General features: G+C 45.9%; 1 protein-coding gene across 4 annotated transcripts in view; it reads right to left on the bottom strand.

Moving 5' to 3' along the window:
• The window catches only part of SYN3 (synapsin III), a 569184-nt gene that overhangs the window by 33509 nt on the left and 515609 nt on the right, over positions 1-20066 (bottom strand). The gene's annotated exons all lie outside the window — the stretch shown is intronic.

The raw sequence follows: 20066 nt of genomic DNA, 5'->3' as shown, positions 1-20066 counted from the left end.
TTGTGTGTGTGGTGTGTATGGGTAGGCAGCGTGCATGCTGGTGTGTGTTGTGGAGTTTGTGGGAGATGTCTGTGTGTGGTGTGTTTGCATGTGTTTGATGTATGCTATGTGTGGTATGTTCTTTGTGTGTTCATTTGGGGTGTGTGTGTGTGTGTGTAGTGTGTGATATATGTGTGTGTGGTGAGTTTGCTGTGTGTGGTGTGTTGTACATGTGGTGTGTAGTATGTGGTGCTTCTGTGTGTGTGTGTAGTGTGTGATATGTGTGTGGTGTGTTTGCTGTGTGTGGTGCTTCTGTTTGTGTGTGTGTGTGTGTGTGCATGCAGGCACACACTGGAGAGGCCAGCCTTGCTAGGCCAGAGGCTGGGAGAGAAACTCACACTGCTGACTAGACTGAGCCAGGAACACAGAGAGGTGTCCTGGGCTTGGGGAGAGGTCCCAGGAGAGCTTCCAAGGCCAAGCGCAGAGGACGAGGCCAAGGCTCCGTGATAGTGATCTTAAGACAGAACAGAGGCTGACTCCCAGCGGCTGTGGACAGCTGGGCCAGCTGCTCCCTCCCACTGGCCATGGGAGCCCTGCTTGTTCAGAAGCGGCTCCCCCCTTCCCTGTCACCCTCACCCTGACAGCACAGTTCTGATGCTGGGTCAGGGACGGGCAGAGCCCTGTGGAGTGGCCGGGCACTGGGCGGTCCGCGTGGGGTTGGTCTCGGCCACACCCCATCTCATGTCCTTCCGATCTCCCTCTCAGCCCTTTCTGCCTGCCCTTTGAGGCTCAGCGCTGCCTTGGTGACTCCGTCCCTCCGACAAGAATGCCCACTCACACTTGCACCAGCGTTGATGCTTATGCAGAGTCTTTACAGCTCTCCGTGGGGCCCAAACACGATTGTGAGCAGGCAGGCAGGCTGGGCACTGTCGTGGTCACTTAACAGATAAGGAAACTAAGAGTTCTTGACTTGCTCAAGGTTATAAAGCAGCTGAGCCCAGAGCTAGGCTGGAAACTCTGGACTCTGAAGGCACAGCTTTTCCTTGAACCGTCTTAGGGGTCTGTACGTGGGTGCCTGCCTGTTCTACCATAACGGACATAAACGGCAACAGGAGAGAGGTTGGACAAGCCGTCTCTCTTCTTGGCTCTCTGAGTGATGACTCCAAGTCTTAATTTGCAGAGAAAATAAAGGTGACCAGGCAAGAGTTCCCTATTTTCCAGCCCTTTTCAAACTCAGCTACCCCACTTCTTCCTCCCAGCTGCAGTGGCAGTGGTGTGCCTCCTTCCTTTGTTCTGGGTCTTCTAAGCCCTTGGTTTTAGCTGGTTACCCAGCCTCCTCAGCCAGAGATTACTTTGCTCCAGTCTGTTGTGCAGGTAGATGCGCCTGAGTCTCCAAGCTCTGGCCAGTGAAACCTGGGTAGCTGTGATATTAGCAACCCCTGGGTGGTGCCCTGAAGATGAAGATAATCTTCCCCGTCCTTTTTCCTTCTTTGCTCTGGCTAGGAATGTGAACATGATGGTATGAGCAGCAACAGCCATCTTGGGCCATGAGATGGAAGCTGCATGTTGAAGATGGCTGAGTAGAAAGATGGAAGGACCTGGGTCATTAGCACTGTGAAGTTCCCTATCAGTTCCCTATCAGCCCTCGACTCGGACTCTTACATGGGAGAGAAAGAAACTTTAATCTTGTTTGAGCCACTATTCTCTAGGTCTTTTTTTTTTTTTTTTTTTTTTTTTTTTCTGAGACAGGGTCTCAATATGTTACTCAAGCTGAGTGCTGTGGCATGATTATGGCTCACCGCAGCCTTGACTTCCTGAGCTCAATCAATTCTCCTGCCTCAGCCTGCCGAGTAGCCGGGACTACAGGCGTGCACCACCACGCCCAGCTAATTTTTTATTATTTGTAGAGACAGGGCCTCACTATGTCGACTAGGCTGGTCTCAAACTCCTGGGTTCAAGCAATCTTTCTGCCTCAGCCTTCCAAAGTGCTGGGATTACACACTTGAGCCACTGTGCCTGGTCCCTATTACATGGGTCTTTGTTAAAGCAGCCAAATGACATTTCTCCTCATTATTTTTACTCTCTTGCTTTTCATTGATTCTTTATTCTTTGGATTAACGTGATCAAGAATCCACCATTCTCCTCAACATGTTCCTGCTTTTCAGAACCTCAGTTATGCACTACTGTCTATCTCTACTTCTTCATTCCCACTTGCCCCTCAACCCACTTTCTTTAGGTTTCACTCCCTACCATTCCCCTGAGACTGATTTGGCCAAGGTCCCTTTTGGTCCCCTCCTTAGCAAATCCCATAGCATGCACCTGGTCCTTGCCCTGCGTTGACCCTCTGCAGCACCTGAAATTGGTGAACTTTGGGAAATATGATTTCCATACCACTGTTTTCCCAGTTCTCACCCTTTCTTTCTGGCAACTTCTTCACAGTCTATGTTGCCACCTCTTCCTCCAATGCCCCTTTGATGGTCCTGGGGTTTCATCTCAGCCAGTATTCAGGGTCAGGTGGAGAGAATCGGAATTGCCAAAATGAAAGAATCAGATGAGCGTTTGCAGGGACGGCTTGTTTAATTCACCTTTCTGTCCCTGGTGGCCTTGGGAAGAACCAGAATTTCTTTGGCACCTTGGTTTCCTAGACAGCCCTGAGCACAGAGCGGGCTACCTCGGAGGTGTCTAGCTGTCCACAGCATCATTTTCCTGCTTTACAGTCATGATACACCCTGATATGGGGGGCATGTGTCCATCCAGGGTACATGCTACACTCTCTCCTCTCCCTGGCATCTTCATACCTCTGTGTGGCCACATTTTGGCCAACAAGATGTGAGCAGAAGAGGTGTATGAACTTCCAGGCTGTGCCATTAAAGGGCAGGGGAGGGCTTTCTACTCCTCGCTTCTCTCCCCTTGCTGGCTGGAGTGTGGACCATCTTTGACAGTGTAGCTGAGGGCAACACACCAGGGATGGATGATCAATAAGATGGAAGAAGTCCATGGTCGTGAAACCATGGTGGTTCCACGCCAGCTCTGGGCTGCTTTTGTGCAGAGCAGAGAAAGAAAGTCCTAGTTTGTTTATGCCATTGTAAGTCTTTGTTATGGCAGCTGAAATTTATCCCAATTATTATACAAGCCCTAAGTAAATTTTTGTGGAATACATCATGCATTCTTTCACAGAGTAGACAAAGAGAGCAAAGGGAGAAAGCACAGACATAGTGGTTTAATGCAGGAGTGGGCAGCCGCCCTCTGGGAACCCTTCTCTTTTGTCTTCATTTGAGTGGTTGTGCACTGGGGTCCCATTCTGTTCTCTCCAACAGTGAGCATGGAACCCAGGTCTCTCTCTCTCTCTTTTTTTTTTTTTTTTTTTTTTTTTGAGAGAGAGTCTCACTTACTCTGTTGCCCAGGCTGGAGTGCAATGGTGCAATCTTGGCTCACTGCAACCTCTGCCTCCTGGGTTCAAGCGATTCTCTTGCTTCAGCCTCTCAAGTAGCTGGGACTACAGGTGTGTGCCACCATGCCTGGCTAATTTTTGTATTTTTAGTAGAGACGGGGTTTCACCATATTGGCCAGGCTGGTCTTGAACTCCTGACCTCAAGTGATCCACCCACCTCAGCCTCCTAAAGTGCTGGGATTACAGGCGTAAGCCCAGGTCTCTTATACACAGGCATTTCAAAGCTTCAGGAGAGGCCCTGGCCAAATGTTCCTTTTTATTTTATTTTCTATTTATGTTTATTTATTTTTTTAAAGAGACATGGTCTCACTCTGTCACCCAGGCTGGAGTGCAGTGGTGCAATCATGACTCACTGCAGCCTTGAACTTCTGGGCTCAAGCATTCCTCCCACCTCAGCCACTTGAGTAGTTGGGACTACAGGCGTCACCACATCCAGCTGATATTATGTTCTTTTTCGTTACAGAGGGCCTCCCACGTTGTATGACACCTGGGCAATAAAAAACCGATTTTACCCCTGGAACCACCATTTCTGTCTCCCCGTTAGACTGGGAGCTTCTTGAGGACAGACGAGTGTTGTCCCCAGCTGTTGCACTGGTGCCAAGCACATTGTACATGCTCTACACGAGTTTGCTGGATTGAATTTAAGAAGGTTGGATCAAGACCTGCTTATAATTTGGGAGGGGCGCAAGAAACTGGAAGGAAAAACAAGGGAGTTCCAAAAAAAGGCAAAGAAACTTTGTTTCAAGGAAACTTGTCTTTTATAAGGTGGATATTTCCATGCATTCTTGGATAGGTGCTACGCTCTCTGAGGGTTACTGCCTCCCTCACAAGTTCTTGAGAACCGGAAGAATTCAGGATTCTGGCGAAGGGGGCAGGTGGTCTGGAGCCTGTGTGGGTGGGTGCTGGAGGGGACTCTGGGATGGTCCTCAGGCCAGAGCGGGTAGTTGGGGTGAGAGGGCACTGGGGACATAGCCCTGAGGATGGAGAAATGGCTGCTAGCCTGGGCAGGGAGTCTTGGCACTCCGCTTTATTTACTGGCTGGAAATCCCTCCAAGGGTTCACAAAGACAAGCTGAAAACAGGAAGCCCTCAATGAGCTGTGATTCAAGATTACCCATTTGCTGCCCCAGGGGCTATGATGGGGCCACTGTGAACTCTCCAAAACAGACCCACCCACACCCTCGCCTCCCTCACCTCCCTCGCCCCTCTTCTCCCTTCTCTTATCTCCTCTCTCCTTCTCTCTCTCCTTTCTCTTGCGTCCTTGCCTTCTCACTGTCTCCTCCCTCCCCTTTCTCCCCTTTCCTCTCTCTCACACTCCTTGCCTTCTCTCTTACTCTGTTTTGTTTTTTTTGTTGTTGTTGAGACAGAGTCTCGCTCTGTCGCCTAAGCTGGAGCACAGTGGCACAATCAGGGCTCACTGCAACCTCTGCCTCCCAGGTCCAAGCAATCATCCACCTTAGCCTCTTGAGTGGCTGGGACTACCGGCGCATGACATCACGCCTGGCTATTTTTTCTTTTTCGTATTTTTTGTAGAAATGAAGTTTCCCCATGTTGCCCAGGCCGGTCTCAAACTCCTAGGTTCAGGCGATCCTCCCACCTTGGCCTCCCAAAGTGCTGGGATTACAGGCATAAGTCACCATGCCCGGCTACTCTTCCTCTTGCTTTTAATGTCATCTGTTTCCCTCTTGCACCTCTTTCCTCCTTGATTTTTCTTTGTTGCTTACTTCTTATCTTTCTCCAGCCTCTCCCTTCCACCGCCTTCTCTGTCTCCTTCAGTTTTCCTGACCTCTTTTCAATGTTGCCATTCTTCTTCTGCTTCTCATTTCTTCTTCATTCCTTCCTCTCTGTCTTTCCTTCCTCCTTCCCCTCATGGTCGCCCCATTCAGGTTCTCACACTCTTCTCCTCTCCTGCTTTCTGAACTGCTTTACCCTCTTGTGTGCTTGTGTGTACACATGTGTGTATGTGAGTGTGCACTCATGCATGTATGCTCTGTCCTGAGGCTGAGCAAGGAGGGAGAGTGGAGACAGAGGCAGAGAAAGTAGAGAGAGGAGTCAGGATGCAATTCCAAATCTTCTGAATGGGTTTTGGCTCAGAGGTCTCCTGTTCCAAATTTCAAAATCCAACCCGGGATGGGAAAGTCATCTACATACTTAGTAGACTGTCTGCTACTTGCTTGAATATCTCCAATAGCAGGGAGCTTACTATCAGGCAGGGCAGCTCAATCCCTTTTAGGAAACCTCTAACCTGTTCTGGTGTATATCACACCAGGAATGAATGAATGGCCTTCGTTATCCTATGGAGTAATGCTTAGCCCTCTGCCTTGTGTCTGCACTTCATCCACTTGAAGAGAGCCACCCAGGTGTGCACAAGTCATTCTTTCCTTAACCCATTCCTAATACGAGCTGCTTCCAGGCCCTTCACCATCATGAAATGCCCACATTTGACAACCTCTTAAACTACATAATACCCAGAATTACACAACAGACCCCAGGTGCGGTTTCACCAACAGAGATCAGATAAGACTGTCCCCTCCCTCTATTCAGAATCCACCTGGCATATTCCTGCCTCAGAGCCTTTGCACTTGCTATTCCGAGCCTGCACGGGGTTTCACCATGTTGGCCAGGATGGTCTTGAACTCCTGAGTTCAAGCCATCTGCCCACCTTGGCCTGGCAAAGTGCTGGGATTACAGGCTGAGCCATGGTGCCTGGCCTCAGGTTATTTTATTTTATTTATTACTATTATTTTTTTGAGATGGAATCTTGCTCTGTCGCCAGGCTGGAGTGCAGTGGCACGATCTCGGCTCACTGCAACCTCTGCCTTCTGGGTTCAAGTGATTCTCCTGCCTCAGCCTCCTGAGTAGCTAGGACTACAGGCGCCCACCACCATGCCCGGCTAATTTTTTGTATTTTTAGTAGAGACAGGGTTTCACCATGTTAGCCAGGATGGTCTCAATCTCCTGACCTTGTGATCCGCCCGCCTCGGCCTTCCAAAGTGCTGGGATTACAGGCGTGAGCCACCGTGCCTGGCCTAAAATATTTATATTTTTATGCCACCTGTTCTAGAAAGAATTTATGGCAAATTTCAAAGATATATAACATACAACATGAGATGTAATTAAAAGCTGGGTGATAGCAATTCCACTATTAAAAATCCATCCTAAAGATATAATGGAAGACACATGAAATGGTATGCACGCAAGGCTGTTTATTGCAGCACTACGTGTGAAAGAAAGTTTTCTGTCAACAATTGGGCCATGTTCTATACTCTCAGAGGTTTATAGCTCCACCTTAAGCCTTGAGGACAGGATGAAGTTAGATGAGACCCTGAAGACAGGGGTGGGCAGCCTAGAGCTGTGGATGGAGCTGGAGGGATGTTGGGCTGGTCCTCTGGCTAGAGGAGGCATTTGGGATAAGAAGATATGTAGGGCGGACTGCCACGGGGATGGTGCATTGACTGCTGACCCACATGCTCCTCAGCAGGGGACAGCTGCATCCATGGTGCTCCATGCACACAATCGAATGCTTTGCAGTCAGGGGAAGGCAATGAGGAGGATCTACATACTGCTATGGAGTGAAAAAAGTAGGGTGCAGAACAATGAGGATAACATGCAATCTTTTTTTTTTTTTTTTTTTTGAGACAGAGTCTTCCTCTGTCATCCAGGCTGGAATGCAGTGGCATGATCACGGCTTACTGTAGCTTCAACCTCCTGGGATCAAGCAATCCTCCTGCCGCAGCCTCCCCAGTAGCTGAGACTACAGGCATGTACCACCACATCTGGCTAATTTTTTATTTTTTGTAGAGACAGGATCTCACCATGTTGCCCAGGCTGGTCTCAAACTGCTGGGCTCAAGCAATTCTCCAGTCTTGGCTTCCCAAAGTGCTGGTATTACAGGCATGAGCCACCATGCCCAGCCAACATGCAAACTTTTATCAAGAATTTTTTTTGTGGGCAATGCACATATTTGATTTAAAAATACAGGCTGGGTGTGCTGGCTCACCCCTGTAATCCCAGCATTTTGAGAGGCCAAAGTGGGTGGATCACTTGAGGGCAGGAGTTTGAGACCAGCCTGGCCAGCATAGTGAAACTCAGTCTCTACTAAAAATACAAAAATTAGCCGGGCATGGTTGTGTGCACCTGTACTTGGAAGGCTGAGAGAAGAGAATTGCTTGAACCCAGGAGGCAGAGATTGCAGTGAGCTGAGATTGCACCACTGTACCCCAGCCTGGGCAACAGAGCGAGACCCTGTCTCAAAAAAAAAAAAAAATGCAATGAAGGAATGAACCAAAACCAAATGAGAATGTTACCTATAGAGAGGGAAGGGAAGGGAAGCGGGAGGTGACGGGGATGGAAGCTAGTCCTTACTGTATATATCTTGTTTTTATAATTTTGGCTTTGGAAGCAAGCAAAAATGGTTATTAACTATAAAACAAAATAAATCAACTGGAGAAAGAATTTCCTGAAAATACAAAACAAAATAAAGTTAGTCTAAAAATATATCAAGCTAGTGGCTTAAACTTACAGAGAATTATTATTTCAAGTGACTTTGTAACAGAAAGCTGAGCACGTGGATCTCCATGTTATTCCATTTCTTAGATGAATAAATTCTTACTATTACTTATAACCCACAGTATTATAATATAGTTATTTGACTGTCCTTCATACTAGAATTTATTTCTTAACAGCCTGATCAGTAATTGGCACATGGTAGGTGTTCTATAATTTGTTTAACAACATTAAAAAAAAAAAAAAGCTCAACACAACAGTAACTATATGTCCCTAGCAGAAAATATCCAAAAGATTTTTAAAAAGTGTTAAGAAATATAAAATTTTATTCAACTTGTTAGTAATAATAATGGTATTGCTATTTTAAAGCCATTATAATAGTAATAATGCTATTAGGACCCAAGATTTTTAAATGTTAAGAGAAAAGAGATACAATTTTAAAATAAAATAAATAAGTGTTGTAATCTAAGATTTGAATTCAAAATATCAGGATGAATTTATGATGTATTTTTCTCTTAAAAACATATATACATTTTTTCCTGTGTCTGCCAAAAAGGCCTAGAAAGAATGGCAAAAAAAATAAGAATAAACATATTTAGCACCCAGATTGTGGTCTCTAAAAACCATTATGTTATTGAAAGGCTTCCATGGCTCCTTGGGGAAATGACTGATTCCAGGTTTGGGCAGAAAATGTACAAGATGAGTTCAAAACATCTTATCATGCTAGTAAAATGAAAGCTACCATGTCAAGAAGACACATAAATCAACTCAAAAGGGCTCCCATTAGCCAAAGATGGGATAACTTGAGTATCAGAAAGAATAGTGACTTCAATAGATTGAAATATATCAAATTGTTAATAACCAATGACAAAAAGGCCATTGGTCACGTTTGGAGGATGCTAAGACATTATCTCATTATTCTGAAAAAAATGGGTAAATAACAGTGATGAAGAAATGTTCTCTTTGATGATTTCTAGCTACTAAACACAAAAGCAAGAGAATTAGAAGATCATCCTTCTGCAGCCCCTAATGAAATAACAGATTGAGGCAATGCTGATCAATGCCAAGGCCATTGGGGAAAGGTTGATGGGAAATTTGATAATGTGTGGATCAGGCAGATGATACCTGAGCTCAAGGACCAATCTTAACATCTCAACAGAGAGACTTGTCAATCAGATGTGATGCAAGATAACAGCCCCCACCCCCACCCTGCACCAGGGAAGTATTCTTGCCAGAATCCAGAACCTGATTCAGATAAAAATCTCTGCATTTAACTACTAGTTTACAGGAAATGCAGGTGATAGAGGAACAACACGGAGCTGCCATTGGCCAAATTAGCATGTAGGAAATTCTACAGGAAAAATGGCCTCCCCCCACCAATAAATAAATGACAAGGAAAAAAAAAGCCAGAGGAGAGTGAACTGTTACAGATCATAAGAGGCTTATGTCATACTAATCACGTGAATATGAAGGACTTGTCTGTATACAATGGAACACATCAATTATCAGGAGGCTATTGAACACTGACGATATACTAGATGATATTAAAGAATTATTATGTTTTTAGGTCTTTGGCTACATTAGAGACAAAAAAAGAAGCTTTTATGTGTTAGAAATACTCACTGAAATATTTATGGGTGAAATGACTTGATATCTGAGATTTGCTTTAAAATATTCCAGTGATCTACAGAGACAGGAAGCAGAGGAGCAATTGCCAAGGACTTGGGGGAGAAGAATGGGTAGTCACTGCTAATTGATATGGGATAATGAAAATGTGCTAGAATTATACGGTGGTGATGGTTCCACCTTGTAGATATTCTAAAAAACACTGAAGGCCAGGTGCTGTGGCTCACGCCTGTAATCCCAGCACTTTGGGAGGCCAAAGTGGGTGGATCACGAGGTTATGAGTTGGAGACCAGCCTGGCCAACACGGTGAAACACTGCCTCTACTAAAAATACAAAAATTAGCTGAGCGTGGTGGTGGATGCCTGTAATCCTAGCTACTTGGGAGGCTGACGCAGAAGAATCGCTTGAACCTGGGCGGCGGAGGTTGCAGTGGGCCAAGATCGCGCCATTGCACTCCAGCCTGGGTGACAGAGCGAGACTCCATCTCAAAAACAAAAAAAAACAAAGTGAATTTTATAGTATGAGAATTAGATCTGAAAAAAGTATCCAGAGGTGTTTGAGAGGAAGATTGGAGATGTACATAAAACAAAATTGACCATCAGTGGATAATGGTTGAAGTTGAGTCAAAGGTTTTTCTTTTTTTTTTAGTGTGAGGCAAAAGGTACATGGGGTTCCAGTTTACCACTTTCTCTTCTTTTGTATATATTTGAAACTTTTCATAATATACGGTTAAAAACAAGCAGGACTAAAGGAGAAAAACAAAGATGAGGACATAAAATTGTACTTAGACTGGGGTTAACAGTGGTTATGTCTGGATATAGATGTGACCCCTTTTTTGTGTGTCTGTTGAAAAAAAGAAACTTTGATCAGTAATATGATTTAGTCTCCCTAAGAGGAAAAAGCACTAGGTGCCTAAGAGATTTACAACCCATTCTTACAATAAAATCATATGATTTTTCTCATTTTTCTCCTGAGCTCCTCCTATAGAGGACACTGTGATATGTAACAAATGTAAGCCTCAACAATGCTCTCTGATGATTGGCTGTTTCCTATAATGTCACTTAGTTAGGCTTCTGCTTACTCTTCTAGAGCTACTATCACAAAATACCAGAGTGGCTTAAACAACAGACATTTATTTCCCACCGTTCTGGAGACTGGGAAGTCCTAGATCAAGGTGCTGCCATGGTCAGGTTCTGGTGAGGGCTCTCTGCCTGGCTTGCAGATTGCTGCCTTCTTGCTGTGTCCTCATGTGCCACAGAGAGAGAGTGAGCAAGCTCTCTGGTATCTATTCTTATAAGGACCCTCATCCCATCATGAGGGCCCCACCATCGTGACCTCATCTAAACCTAATTACCTCCCATAGATCCCATCTCCAAATCCCATCACTTTGGGGATTAAGGCTCCAATATATGGGCTTTATGGGGGACACAATTCAGTCCAGAGCATCTCATGTCCTCATGTCCTCTCCTTGAAGTATGATTCAAAGAAAGCAGTTTGCAGATGGCCAATAAATGCAATGCAGTGATCACTTTGATCCATTTTTTTTTTTTTTTTTTTTTTTTTTGAGACGGAGTCTCGCTCTGTCGCCCAGGCTGGAGTGCAGTGGCGCAATCTCGGCTCACTGCAAGCTCCGCCTCCCAGGTTCACGCCATTCTCCTGCCTCAGCCTCTCTGAGTAGCTGGGACTACAGGCGCCCGCCACCGCGCCCGGCTAATTTTTTGTATTTTTAGTAGAGACGGGGTTTCACCGTGGTCTCGATCTCCTGACCTCGTGATCCGCCCGCCTTGGCCTCCCAAAGTGCTGGGATTACAAGCGTGAGCCACCGTGCCCGGCCCACTTTGATCCATTTTTAAATAAAGCTTATTAATTACCTGAAAAAATTATATACAGACATGGCAAAAAAGGTAAAAGATATAAAAAGGAAATGTGGAAAAAAAATACTTCTAAACCTCAAGCCTCCTGGTGATAAGATTTCTTTGTATTTGTCTGGAAATATTCTATAAATATAATAATGTAAGGTGATAGAAATGGGTCTCATTCTGTCTCAGTCTGAGATGAATCAAGGAGACAAAGTTGCTATTTCCCAAAGTGTGCTACGAGAGACTGCTGTAGTCAAGACCTAGCAGACTCACTCATGTTTCTATAACAAGGTTCGGTTGCTGGAGATTAGGGAAGTTTTTTGAAATGGTGGTTTCTTTGGAAAATGTTGTGCCAGCCTACTCTGGCCTTTTGGTAGATAGGTCTGGTAAGAGAGTCTATGGGACACCCAGTGAGGTGGGGCTTGGTGGACTAGTGCTGATCCGTAGGGCATCTGTAGGTGAGCATCCCAGCCTTTGGGGTTGGCCCACATCCCAGAGTTTATCCAGGCTCAGAATGTAAATGCTTCCTGTGGACTACATTTGGGCTATATGGGAGAAAGGCTGGCTTTGAGCCACTTAAAAATCTTACATGGGGGAGCAGCAGCTGAAGGAGAGACATCACCACCTCTACTGTCACCACCACAGTCCACACTATCACCATCTGTCACTGGACCACCACCATCATCTCCTTTGAAAATTCCCCTTGCCCCGGCCAAATGTCAGGCTGATTTCCTCAAAATCTCCGGAGGTACCAGTGTCTGTTGAAGCTCTGCAGGCAGATATGTGCAGCCTAGGTTGGAGAGATGGTGTCTGGCCATCTCTCTTTTGCATTCAGCCAAACTTGGTCCTGCCTCAGTGCCTTTGCATTTGCTATTCCTGTTGCTTGGAACAATTTTCCTGAATATTGTCCATGGCTGGTTGCTTCAGGTTTTCAGCCCAGATGGTCCCTCAATAGGGGCTTTTTCCAAGTACCTGATATACAGTGGCCACTCCTCCCTGTCTGCTCTGGGAAGTCTCTACTGAAATCCCTTGGTTTATTATCATTTTTGTTACCACCTTCACCTCTCTGAAATTACTTGTCTGTTAATATATTTACTGCCTTTCTCCTCCACTAAAATGTAAGCCCATAAGACTAGGAAACTTCAGCCCATAAGACTAGGAACCCTTTTGCTAGGGAGGCAATTTACCAGTGTGTTTAAAAATGCAAGCTCTCTGTCCTTAGGCATCCTTAATCACCTGCTCTGTAACGGTCCTTCCCGCCAAACTACTCACCCTGCCACTCTGGCTCCTACCCCTGCTGTCTTTAAAATAGCCAATGGGAATTAGCTTAGACTGTGTGGGCCAACCCTAGCCAATAGGGGAAAGACACAGCAGTAAGAACTAGCTGCATTAGGAATAAGACTCCCTTCCCCTCCCTTGTCCGGTGTGCTCTCACCATTGCTCCATCTGCAAGACACACCCTTCTATAAAAGTAAAATTGCCTTGCTGGGAAAAAAAAAAATGCAAGCTCAAATCCCAACTCCATCACTTATTTGCTGCATGCCCTTGGGTAAGTTACTTAACCTCTCTGTGTCTCACTTTGCTCATCAACGAAATGTGGATAACTTGAACACTGGATTGCTGTTGAGCATTCAATGAGATACTACACATAAATGCACTAAAAGAGCACCTGGCTCATTGCAAATGCTCAATAAATGTTATAACTATCATTATTATTCATTTTTATACCCCTAGCACCCAGCATAGGGCCTGGCACATAGTAGGTCCTCCATAAATAATTGCTGAAAGAATGAATGAAGAGGCCAGTCATGAGAACTGTGGTGGGAAGAGAGTCTAGGCCGAGGAAAAAAGGAGGTGCAATAGCCCTGAGGTTGTTGCTGAAACTCACAAGCTGTAACAGAAAACTGGGTCTTAACATCCTCTTACGAAAGCTGAAGGCTAATAGGGAATAATGCTTGAAGAGGGGGCATCCCATCTCCCCGAGAGAGGAACACAAGGAGTGAGGCCAAGATCCTTCCCAGAAAGTGATTTGGAATCAATCCTGATACAGAGACACATGAGCAACTGAAGCTTATTGCCCTATTTCAATCACCCAGAAAACATTTAAGGCAACCATGACCAGTTGCTCACTCTGCTGAGTTTCTCTCCAGCAAGCCTCCATAGAAGGCCCAGCTTGGAGCATGCTCCCTCCTGGTGTGATGGCCGGGACATACTGGTTTTTTTTAAATAAAGATAACTGCATGAGGTAATTTACTGAACCAGGTTATTTACAAATCAGTAAAAAGTCAGGAGGATGCGTACCAAAAATAATCACCGTAGGTTCAGAACAGTCACTCTGTGGCCTTTCTTTCTGGCAAAAATTAGCTGGCAGGGCCAACTGGATGTTCAGGCCACTCCTAGTTGGAGATAATAAAACCATAACCCAGGCACACAAATGGATGCTTGTTTTCCTGTTTTTATAACAGGAAGGCATGCATCCAGCTCATTCCAAAGTGGTATCAGCTCATTAAGAAACTAGTCAGATGGGGTCAAGGGGGATGGACTAAATCTCTGTTTTACCTCCCAGGAAATTCTTAACCAGCCTGCATGTCCCAGACTCTCAAGACAGGATTAAGTACAAGTTCTGTGTGACTAATATTAATACCAGGTCATGCTCACAGAGTTTAGCTCAGAATCAATTCCTGAGCTCATCAAAGGCTTAGAAGAAGCAACGGGGACTTGCAAAACCCTGAAGCAGAGGTTCCCAAGCCTTCTTGGTTTATGGTGCCCACCTCAAGAATTTTTTCACGACATTCTTAGGGCCAAAGAAGTACTAAGCAGATTCATGTATTAAGTAGTTAGAGCGAAATAGCTTAATAAGTGTTTACATCCTAACAATTTAGCAACCATTTGAAAAAAAGTACGGAATGTCTTTATTTCATTCCTAAATAACTACAATTACTTACTAATGGGATGTGTGTGCTTATTGGGCACTGCACAAATTCCTGACCCTTAGAATCAGATTGGACACCATTACCCTCATTTCTTCTCCCACGTGATTTTCACATGGTACTTAGTTTTTGGCACAACCACCACCAAAAACTCAGCTTCACAAAGATGCAACATCACTGAAGGAAACATACGATCTAATCTAGAAACGAAACTACTTCGGCCATTAATTTGCATGGCGTCTGACAGACACTGAGAATTGCTATGTTTCCTTTGAAAATTAAAAATATACTGTGCTACCCCCATGAGTCTGTGGCGCTCCAGGACTTCTCAGTGTAGAGTTTTGGAACTGGAGCCCTAATGTGATGACTTTTGGAGTTCTCCCCTAACAGTAAATAACAGAAGTCTCTGGTGTTATGTCCCAGGGAAAAAAGCCTGACTGCCCCTCATGTAAAACATAGGTCTGAGAAACCTATGGGGTGGGCTGGGGGGAGGAAGTATACCCATATACCCAATGACCCAATCTATAGTTTTCTTTTTTTTTTTTTTTTTTTTTGTAGAGATGGGGTCTTGCTGTGTTGCCCAGGCTGGTCTCGAACTCAAATGGCCTCAAATGGTCCTCCTGCCTTGACCTCCTAAAGTATTGGGATTACAGGTGTGAGTCACTGCACCCAGCCTAGTCAATCTATACTTTAAAAAAGTCCACATTTTAGGAAAATTAAAAGGATATCCCACTTTTTAAGATGGTATAAACTCTTTCAAGACAGATGCATCAGGACCATGTTCTTAGCGCATGCAAAGGTGGGCTAGTTAGTGAGAGTAAGCTCGCTATTTAGAATAGTCCTTAAACATATCTGAAAAGAAAATGTTGCTCAAATGGTGTATTAAAAAGATTATTAAAGTACCATTCCTATCATGAAGGAGTTCACAGTCCATGGGAGAGGCAGATACATGAACAGATCATTCTATAGAGGAGGGTGACCAACACCGCAAAGGGCATGCAGCTGAGGGACCCTGATTCACAAGGGGAGGGGGAATGGGCACAGAAGTCTTCCCCGGTGAGAGGATGGAGTCCACCTGAATTTTCTTTGTAATGATTATGGAGATTAACCTGCAAAATAACAATTCACAGTGGGTGTTGGCATGGGGCTTTATCTCATTTTCACACTCATTCTTTCAAGACATCGTTCCTGCTTTTTATTGGCCATTAACTATGTGCCAGCAACTGTACTGCACAGTTTACATGTATTATCTCAGTTAATCTTCAAAACAACCGGATGGGCCTCTGGCCATGACGTATCTAGACAAGCCCTGTCTCTGTAAACAACTATAAAACTGGAAATAATTTATGAGGCAGCTGTTTCTAGGCAGCAGAAATAGGCAATGCAAGGCTGTGATCCTAAGAAGAGGGGAATTGGGAGGGGAGCCTCGTGTTCACCCGGTGCCTTTCCCAGCCTCGTCACATGCCACTCTGCCCTTGCCCGTGACACTCAAACTTACTGCTCTGGCACTTCCTAAACAACCCAGACTCTTTCCTGCCTTTGGGCTTTTGCATCTGCTGTTCTCTCTACCCAGAAAGTTCTTCTCCATTCTTCTGTGTCTGGCTGGCTTGTTGTCACTTTTCATATGTTTTGTGTAAGTGTCGCCAGGTCAGAAGTTTTTTCTCTGATAGTTCTACTGTGTTTTTCTCTCTTTTAACAATCTCTTCTTCTCACCAAGTACCAAGTACACAGTTGTAACTGTGTATTTATTTGCTTGCTTTTGCATTGTCTGCCTATTCCACTAGACTATGACTTCTCTACCCAGGGCTTAGCACAGCACCTAGCACATAGTAGGTGCTTAATAAATAGCTGTTGAATGAAAAAAAGAAAGAAGGATTAGATTGGCCCCTCTCCTTCCTGGAGCAAGTGAGGGAATGAGGAGTTAGGAGGAAAATTGGGAGAAAGGCAATTCCTCCTTCCTCCTTACAATGTTACTGAAGCTCAGAAACCCTGTAAGGATATAGCTGAGAAGGCTTTGGGAAGGATTAGGGACATGAAAACAGTGTATGTCCACTCAGTAGAGCCTCTCGGCAATCTTGGGAGGGAGATGTTGTCCCTCCCATTTCACGGATGAGGCTCAGAGATGCGAAGAACTTGCCTGAGAGCACCCAGCTAGTAAGTGGAGGAATGAGGATGTGAATCTGGGACTGGAGAATTCAGAACCCCATGATCTGTCCATGATCTTGCCCTGGTTTGAATGCAGAGGATGGAGGCAACTTTTCTCTTTTCCTATCTTTTCTCTTTTCCTATCTTTTCCCTTCCCCACTTCCCCTCATCTCGGTCTTTTGCAAGCTCCAGTGACAGATGGGCTTGAGCTGGCAAAGTGCAGGTTTTGAGAGTGCCATGGGGCAGGTGCCTAGTCTCTTCCTGGAAGGACCCAGGAGGGCAAGCTGTACCAGCCAAACTCTATTGCCAAGGTATCCCCCACTGGAATCATGGCCCTGATGACTCAACCTAAGGGCCCCTTGGCCAAGGCAGACTGTGCCAGGGGACCCTAACATGGCTGGGGCTCAGGGCTGACTCACAGGGCAGGCTGCCACCACCTGAGTCACCCGCCCCACCTCTGGCTGGAGAGAAGAGGCTGGGGAGGCTGGGGTGGGGCGCTGGTCTGGGACCATGTGACTCAGCCTGTGAATAAATAATGATGACAGTGATTGTAATAACAAAAATGATGGACAGTGACAGCTACCTCTAACGAGTGCTTTCTATGTGCTGGGTGCTATTCTATGCACTATATACAGTATTCATTTAGTCTTCATAACAATCCTATGAGGTAAGTACTACTATTCCCATTTCATACATGAACAACTGCAGCCCAGCAAGGTTATGTCATTGGCTGCAGGACTCACAGCTGGAACAGAAAAGCTGAGATTTCAACTAGGTCCGTCTGACTCTAAAGCCCAGACATTCATTCAGTTAATATTTATTGAGCCCCTACTACAAGCCAGACACTGTTGTAGACACCAAGGAGACAATGGCAGGGTTGGGTGGGAAGATAAACAAATATATATATGACATATTAGGTGGAGATGAGAGATGAGTGCTACTGTTAGAGTAGCTAGTCAGGCAGACATGAGGAGGGCCAAGAGGACTCTTCCCCACCCACCAGAAATGTCAGGCGACTTTCAGGTGATGGTCAGGCAGTTTTTGTCTCGCTAAAATAATAATTGGTTGCAGCTGGCACCAGGGAAAGGCAGTCTCCTAATAGATAGAAAAAACCTTGGCCGGGCACAGTGGCTCACGCCTGTAATCCCAGCACTTTGAGAGGCCAAGACGGGCGGATCACGAGGTCAGATTGAGACCATCCTGGCTAACACGGTGAAACCCCCTCGCTACTAAAAAAAAAATACAAAAAAATTAGCCGGGCGTGGCGGGTGGCGCCTGTAGTCCCAGCTTCTCGGGAGGCTGAGGCAGGAGAATCGTGTGAACCTGGGAGGCGGAGTTTGCAGTGAGCCCAGATCGCACCACTGCCCTCCAGCCTGGGAGACAGAGCGAGACTCCGTCTCAAAAAAAAAGAAAAGAAAAGAAAAGAAAAGAAAAAACCTTAAACTGGTGATCAGCAGCTTCCTGATTAGATCTCAGGAGTTGGGCGAGTGGGCTTAAGCCTGTCAGGCCTCTGAGCCCAAGCTAAGCCATCATATCCCCTGTGACCTGCACGTACACATCCAGATGGCCAGTTTCTGCCTTAACTGATGACATTCCACCACAAAGGAAGTGAAAATGGCCTGTTCCTGCCTTAACTGATGACATTGTCTTGTGAAATTCCTTCTCCTGGCTCATCCTGGCTCAAAAGCTCCCCTACTGAGCACCTTGTGACCCCCACTCTGCCTGCCAGAGAACAACCCCCTTTGACTGTAATTTTCCTTTATCCACCCAAATCCTATAAAATGGCCCCACCCTTATCTCCCTTCCCTGACTCTCTTTTTGGACTCAGCCCGCCTGCACCCAGGTGAAATAAACAGCCATGTCGCTCACACAAAGACCGTTTGGTGGTCTCTTCACACGGACGCGCATGAAATTTGGTGCCATGACTCGGATCGGGGGACCTCCCTTGGGAGATCAATGCCCCATCCTCCTGCTCTTCGCTCGGTGAGAAAGATCCACCTATGACCTCAGGTCCCCAGACCGACCAACCCAAGAAACATCTCACCAATTTCAAATCCGGTAAGCAGCCTCTTTTTACTCTCTTCTCCAACCTCCCTCACTATCCCCTCAACCTCTTTCTCCTTTCAATCTTGGCGCCACACTTCAATCTCTCCCTTCTTTTAATTTCAATTCCTTTCATTTCCTGGTAGAGACAAAGGAGACGCGTTTTATCCGTGGACCCAAAACTCCGGCGCCAGTCACGGACTGGGAAGGCAGCCTTCCCTTGGTGTTTAATCATTGCAGGGACGCCTGATTATTCACCCAGGTTTCAGAGGTGTCAGGCCATGCAGGGATGCCTGCCTTGGTCCTTCACCCTTAGCAGCAAGTCCCGCTTTTCTGGGGAAGGGGCAAGTACCCCAACCCCTTCTGTGTCTCTACTCCTTCTCTGCCTTTCTGGGGGGCAAGAAACCCTCAACCACTTCTCCTTCACCCTTAGCAGCAAGTCCCGCTTTTCTGGGGGAGAGTCAAGTACCCCAACCTTGTATCTCTGTGCCCCAATCCCTTATTTCCGCACCTCAACCTCATATCTCTGCACCCCAATCCCTTATTTCCATGCCCCAACCTCTTATCTCTGTGCCCCGATCCCTTATTTCTGTGCCCCAACCTCATATCTTTGCACCCTGATCCCTTATTTCTGCGCCCTGACCTCATATCTCTGTGCCCCGACCCCTTCTCTGCTTTTCTGGAGGGCAAGGACCCCCCACCCCTTCTCTGTGTCTCTACTCTTTTCTCTGGGCTTGCCTCCTTCACTATGGGCAAGCTTCCACCTTCCATTCCTCCTTCTTCTCCCTTAGCCTGTGTTCTGAAGAAGTTAAAACGTCTTCAACTCTCACCTGACCTAAAATCTAAGCATCTTATTTTCTTCTGCAATGCCGCTTGACCCCAATACAAACTTGACAGTAGTTCCAAATAGCCAGAAAATGGCACTTTCAATTTTTCCATCCTACAAGATCTAAATAATTCTTGTTGTAAAATGAGCTAATGGTCTGAGGTGCCTGACGTCCAGGCATTCTTTCACACATCGGTCCCTCTCTAGTCTCTGTTCCCAATGCAACTCATCCCAAATCTTCCTTCTTTCCCTCCCGCCTGTCCCCAACCCCAAGCGTCACTGAGTCTTTCTAATCTTCCTTTTCTACAGACCCATCTGACCTCTCCCCTCCTCCCCAGGCTGCTCCTCGCCAGGCTGAGCTAGGTCCCAATTCTTCCTCAGCCTCCGCTCCTCCACTCTATAATCTTATTGCCTTCCCTCCTCACACCTGGTCCGGCTTACAGTTTCGTTCCATGACTAGCCCTCCCCCACCTGCCCAGCAATTTACTCTTAAAAAGGTGGCTGGAGCTAAAGGCAAGTCAAGGTTAATGCTCCTTTTTATCACAAATCAGATAGCGTTTAGAATCTTTTTCATCAAATATAAAAATCCAGCCCAGTTCATGACTTGTTTGGCAGCAACCCTGAGACACTTTACAGCCCTAGACCCTAAAAGGTCAAAAAGCCGTCTTATTCTCAAAATACATTTTATTACCCAATCTGCTC

The sequence above is a fragment of the Nomascus leucogenys genome, chromosome 7b (assembly GCF_006542625.1).
Source record: "Nomascus leucogenys isolate Asia chromosome 7b, Asia_NLE_v1, whole genome shotgun sequence".
NCBI lineage: Eukaryota > Metazoa > Chordata > Mammalia > Primates > Hylobatidae > Nomascus > Nomascus leucogenys.
This window is presented reverse-complemented; position numbering and strand designations above follow the sequence as displayed.